The sequence below is a fragment of the Phascolarctos cinereus genome, unplaced genomic scaffold, assembly GCF_003287225.1.
Source record: "Phascolarctos cinereus isolate Bilbo 61053 unplaced genomic scaffold, phaCin_HiC Scaffold_1;HRSCAF=81, whole genome shotgun sequence".
Classification (NCBI taxonomy): domain Eukaryota; kingdom Metazoa; phylum Chordata; class Mammalia; order Diprotodontia; family Phascolarctidae; genus Phascolarctos; species Phascolarctos cinereus.
Window position 1 is genome coordinate 239,525,823 of NW_027555514.1, and position 6,797 is coordinate 239,532,619.

Here is a 6,797-nt window from a genome sequence, read left to right on the forward strand (position 1 = left end):
AACTCTCTTTAGCTATTGACATTGTCTGTCATCATATTTTCCTTGATATTTTCTTCTCTGTAATGATTTGTGACACCACTCTCTCCTGATTATCCTTATATCTTCTTCCATTTTATCTAACCTCTGTGTCAGGCTTTAAGATACACTGTTGCACTTGGGAACATTGTCTCACTTAAGGTTAGTTGAGTTCTATATGGAAAACTCTCTGGTTTCCTCCTCATCAAACATTAGTGGAAATCAAATCCCTGAAGTCTAAAGATACTATATTCTAATAATTCTGAGTCTCTACATTGTAAGGATTTGGTAGTGTTAGCTTGTACATTGCCATTTCTGGCACAGTTTATGTCCTACACCTACTGTGCAAGATAAGTTGAAGGAAGTTGGGATATACCCAGTGAAAGTCAGACTTAGCATGAACATAATAGCTATCTTCCCACATTTCAAGAATTATCATATGGAAAAGAGATTAACTTTGTTTTGCCTTGCTTCAGAGAGCAGAATTAGGATCAATGAAGTTTCAGAGGATTACTTTGGCTTGAGTTGTGAATGCAATATTAAATTTGTTTAGAGGTTAGTAAAAATGAAGATTTAATTTTCCCACTCAAATTCATGAACTCTCCTAAGTCCTTGAGGAACTCTTGAATCCCAGATTAAGAATTGCAAGTTTATTGGATGATAATTGATTTGAAAGTAAAAAAATGTTAAAACCATAAAAGATAAAAAATAGAAGAATAGGAGGGGCAGAAAAGCATGTTAATTTATTGCTACCTTGTTAAATTGCATATATATGTATATATACATATGTGAGAGGGAGACAGAAAGACAGGGAGAGTGAGAAAGTGAGAGAGAACACACCTTAGAAGACCAATCTGAATACAATAAAAGTTCAGTTTATTACACATTCCTCTTTAATAAAAATTGTATTTTGAAATATATTTATTTATGGATGATTATTCAGTTCATTAAAAAAAATAAATGTCATGCTGGAAGCAGAGCTTGTAATTTTAATAGGAGACATTTGAATGTTATCCTACAGATAATAAATAGCTACTGAAGATTTTTACACATTGAAGTGACAAAATAAAACTCATGCTTTAGGATTTTTTTTGCTTTTGGCATCTATGTGCAGGATGGATCAGAGAGGGAGGAAACTATAAGAGACTAATTAAAAATCTATTCAAATAATCCTGATGAGAAGTGATTAGTTTCAGAGTTTCAGTGTTGTCAAAGTGAGTGGAGAAGAGAAAGATGAGGATGCTATTTGGGAGGTAGAATTGATGAGACTTAGTGACTGATTCAATATGGAGAGTGAGTTAGAAAAAAGTGTCAGGGATAACTTCCCTCTAATTCACCACCCATATTGAATCAGTATATTGAACAGAGTTCCTATGGTGGTTCTTTGGGAGACAGTAGAGAATTTCACAGGATAATATGGTATCGATTAATAATAATCTACAAATTGATCAAACTAAGGATGCATTGAAGTATTATGTTAATTTCATTCTTCTCATCTTAGTTAATGATGTTCAAATAGAAAATATCTAAGGTAAGTCATTATCCTACTATTATTATTTTATATTTAATGTTCTGCAAACTTTTGTACAGGAGGATAAAATGACTTATCAACTGAAATAGAGTCCCTGGATACAAATTGACCTTCTGTAGATTCATTGAAATCATAGTTAAGACAACTCCAGTAGAGGACTGGATGATGAGGATGGCTTGGACCCTCCAATTTGTCCAAAGATTTTCAGGGCACTTACACCAGGTCCCTATATTTTGCAAGCTTTACATTCTATGCAATTTAAATATTATGAATATGAATATGAATACATCCACTAAAATGTAATTTATGTTCATTGAAATAGAAATGTTGTTCTTAAATACATGTGGACCCATGTCATGTGGGCATGGGTTCTGTCTCAGATAAAGCTGTTTCCAATGTATTTAATTTTCTGAATTATCAAAGATGTTCATACTTATTTATTTGTATATTTATTCATTCATTCATTTAGTTAAGTTATTTAGTACTGGGATTTTTTTTTTACTGTGAGTTTATAAAGAGATTTTGAAGTGTTATTCAGTCCACTCATCCATGTCTTCCAATTCATTTAATAATATTCACTAATCAATAAAACCAGACTACTTAAAGAGTACCTTTCTTTATTTTTTGTGGCAATGTTCTGAAATCGGATCACTGACACTACCTCAAGCCCCAACCCTTGTACCTGTTTTTTATATATTATTTTATAACTCTTGTATTGATTTGTTGCTTCTTTGTTGATTCATCATGAGTTTAGTTGGTGTGACTAGTGCCCATGGCCAACTTTTTGAGGATACTTTTGGAACAGACCTGTTTCATAGGCTTCATGCAAAGATTTGAGTTATATTTCAGAAATCTAGTAGTATATGCCTGTTGCTAACATTTATTTTTTATTATGAAATGAATTTTGTTCCATAACAATTTATGTACATTATTAATATGTGTGTACATATGATATTATATATTAATAATGTACAGAAATTCTCATGGAACATATATATGCATATATACACATATATTTTACTTACACTTATGGATACATATACATGTATATGTTCATATGCATATATTTGTGCTGGTAGATATTTGAAGTTATATAAGCAATGCATGTTTTGTGCAAAATACATAAGAAAACTTGTTTATGTTTTGAGGTTGAACTGATATTTATGTCCTTTATTAATAAATATGAAACACTTCCTAATTAGAAATATGAAAATTATACTGAGCTTGTAATAAAGAAATTTGGGTAAAGTGCTTTGCCAGAAACTTGTATATAACACTGTGAAGGAATTCAGCCAATACTTGTGAACTGTATCCAGTTTACAACTTGCGATTGTAACTTAACAACTTTTCAGTTGTAAAAAGAAGCTAGAGTTTCCATGACTTCCCTAGATGTGACCATTCTGGCATTCATTATATTAAGGGTATATGGATCTTCTGTTTTGTGTTTGATCTGGTTTGCACTTTTGTTCTGTCAGAATTCTTTCTACAACATAAATGACCAATTTTCTTTTTTTTATTGACGGCTACAAGGTTTTTCTCTTTTCTAATTTCTTTGTTTCAAAGGCCTGTGTCTTATAGTCTGTGATTGATGTTGAATTGTTTGTTTTGTTCTTTGCACTGCTTTTTTGCTTTAAACTTTTGGCTTTCATTTTTAATTGTTAAGTAAGGGCAATAAAATATTTTAATATACTTTTACTTTCTCAGATTCCACTCTACACTTTTTTTTACATTTAATTAAGTTTTGTGATAATCAATTTTTCACTGAATAAAAGACCAAACATGGATGTAATGTTCCTGTATGTCTTTAATGGTTTTCTCAAACCTTTTCTTGCACTTTCTTTCTTCTTTTATGCCTGTTCTTCTGTTTTCACGAATATGTCCTAGATAGCACAACTTTTCGTTCTATGATTGTTACTGTAACAACAGCTTCAGCTCATACTATTGTGTTCATGTTCTGGAATTTTTGTACCTGTTTTTTAAATGTTGTGGAAGAATGTAGATATCTGAGAAAATTCTCTTCTGTCCCTCCCTGTCCCCACTCTTGATTGGTGACTCCCACCCAGGACCAACATTTTAGGACACTCCAGCCGTGCTTCATCTCACTCACAATCAAATTATCTCTGTTCCTCTTCCTCCTTTTTGTACATCTTCCTCTTCCTCTGGAGCCTGTCACATAGTCACCTTTGTCTCCCAAACTTGTTTTCCTCTGGTCAGTATCTTGCTTGCTTCTTTTTGAATCCCCAACTCTTCTTAACTCAATATCTCTTACATAAAATGTTGTTGTTGTTGGTTTCATTTAAATCTTGAATGACTCTTCATGACCCAATTTGGGGTTTTCTTCTCAAAGATACAAGAGTGGTTTGCCGTTTCCTTCTCCAGATCATTTACAGATGGGGAAATGGAGGTAAATAAGGTTAAGTGACTTGTTCAGAGTCACATAGTGAGTAAATTTCTGTGGCCAGATTAGAACTCAGGTCTTCCTGACTCCAGGCCTGTTGTTCTGTCCACTGCACCACCTAGCTGTCTTATCACACAGAAAACATTTAGTAAATATTTTATCCACTTATTCGTGGTGATTATAGTCTTTCTTTTTAAATACTCTAGTGTAGTTGGCCTAATTTAGTATAGTTGGGGTAGTGGTTAGACTGCTGGGCCCAGAAGACCTGTCCCCAAATTTTGCCTCAGATACTTTCTAGCTGTGTGACTGTAAAATGAGGATAACGATAGCACCTGCCTCCCAGAGTTATTGTGAGGCTCAAATGAAATAATAATTGTAAAGTCTGTAGCACCATGTCCAACACATAGTAAACAATGGCGGTTGTTGTCCTTCATTCTCAGAGGACCAAAAATGACATCACTATGTTAGAATCAAGTTACAGTGTCCCCTATTGTGGCCGATCAGATTGATACAAGCTCAGAATACTTTACCACCAGTCAGCCACAAATAACCCAGGTGAGCATTTGGGGTGGGAAGAGTTTGTGGCCAAACAAGAGGGGGGAAAGATCACAGGAAGTTAAATGGTAATGATTTTAACTGTGTATATTTTTGCAAAAATAAAACTAATGCAGACAAAATTAGAACAAAATAAGAAACAGAAAGAATCAACTAGTTTCTCTGATAAAGGCCTCATTTCTCAAATATGTAAGGAACTGAGACAAATTTACCACTACTAGCCTTCCACCAATTGACATATAGTTGAAAGAGATGAATAGGCAGTTTTCAGAAGAAGAAATCAAAGCTCTCAATACTCACATGGAAAAAATGCTGTAAGTCACTATTAACTATAGAAATACAAATTAGGAAAAAAACTCTGAGATACCACCTCACACCTATCAGATTGATTAATATAACATAAAAGGAAAATGACAAATTCTGGAGGGGATATGGCAAAATTGGAACACTAATACACTGTTGATGCAGTTGTGAGCTAATCCAACCATTTTGGAGAACACTTTGAAACTCTGCTGAAAGACTATAAAACTGTGAATACCCTTCTACCAGCAATACCACTCCTAGCTTTATATCCCAAAGAGATCAAAGAAAAGGGAAAAGGACATATATGTATAAAAATATTTATAGCAACTCTTCTTTTGGTAACAAAAGAATTAAAAATTGATGGGATGTCCATCAATTGGCAAATGGTTAGGTAAGTTGTCATATGTGATTTTGAGGGAATACTATTGTACTATAAAAATGAAGAACGGGATTTTTTCCAGAAAGACCCTGGAGACATTTTATGAATTGGTACAGAGTGAAAAAAAGAAGGATCAAGAGAACATTGTACACAAATAGCAATATTGTAAGTATGATCAACTATGAAAGTTTTAGTTATTCTTATCAAAGCAATGATCCAAAACAGTTCCAAAGGATGGTGATGAAATCTATGATGACAACTTCTATCCACCTCAAGAAAGAGAACTGATGAACTCTGAGTGCATATTGAAACATACTTCTTTCACTTTCCTTATTTTTTTTCTCGGATTTTTCTGTGTTTTCTTTTAGAAAACGACTAATACAGAAATGTGTTTTGCATGACTTCAGATATATAATTAATTGCTTTATAATTGTTACTTGCTTTTTCTCAAGGAGTTAGGGGTGAGAGAAAGAAAATTTTGAGCTCAAAATAATAAGATATATTAACTTTTAAGAACTGAATTTGAAACATATATGTATATATGTGTAGGTCTATGTGGGTGTGTGGGTATATGTATATATGTATTTATGTATGCATATGTATTTATATGTCTATACACACTATATATGTATACATGTGTACATACATATATGCATGCATATAAACATATATACGTATGTATGTCTAAATTAATAAATATCCGTGTTTGCATGCACATCCATATACCTTACTCTTTGAGGTCAGGATTGACTATAGGTCCCCCTTAAGGTTCTAGAAGTATATGATGGTATTGTGGTGTTTCTTCTCCAATGCTATCATCTTGAAACCCCATTTAAATATGGCCATCTTGCTGTGTTCTTCCAGTAATCAACTTTCTATTATCATTTGACCAATTAAAGTCAATTAGCTTTTACATAGAAGAATTTACTTTGAAAATAAAGCAAGAATATTATCCCTCCCCTCTCCCATCATAACCAGGAGGTACACTCTCCCTTAACCATCTCAGCGCCTGTTGAAAATGTCTCAGATTTGATGTGGTTTATACATAGAATTGTACATGTAAATAAAGGTAACCATTTAATGTGTCCATTTCTCAGATATTACTTGGGTGAGTTACAATCATAATTTTTTGGAAGTATTCATGCTGGACATATTGGCCTAAAATGCTGCTTCCTGGGCCATGGGTTGCTCTCTTGATTTTTTTTTTTAACTTCCCAAGGTTGTAACCATTTCCATTCTCCTTCAATAAAAACAGAAAGAACAGGCACAATAGCAACAGAAGAAATAGCAGTCATGTCCTTATGGACCATTCTGTGAAGGTCCTGGTAGGGAAATTAAAGCCTGAGTCTTTCCACATCATATAGGACTTGTTCTTGACTCCTCAATAAAATATTTCAGGCAGTAAAAAGTCAGACCAACATGCATTTTGGGGCTTACTAATTTATTTTTAATACATTTCAGTTCTGTCCCCATAAGGCAATCAAAAGGGCTTCAGTTCACCACTTGGTTAGCCAACTAGAAGCAATTATAGAATGTCTGTATGTATGTGCTCCAAATTCCACTTGAGGAGTTAAATTACTCAAGTGCTTTGCTTATCTTCATAATGACTGGGCACA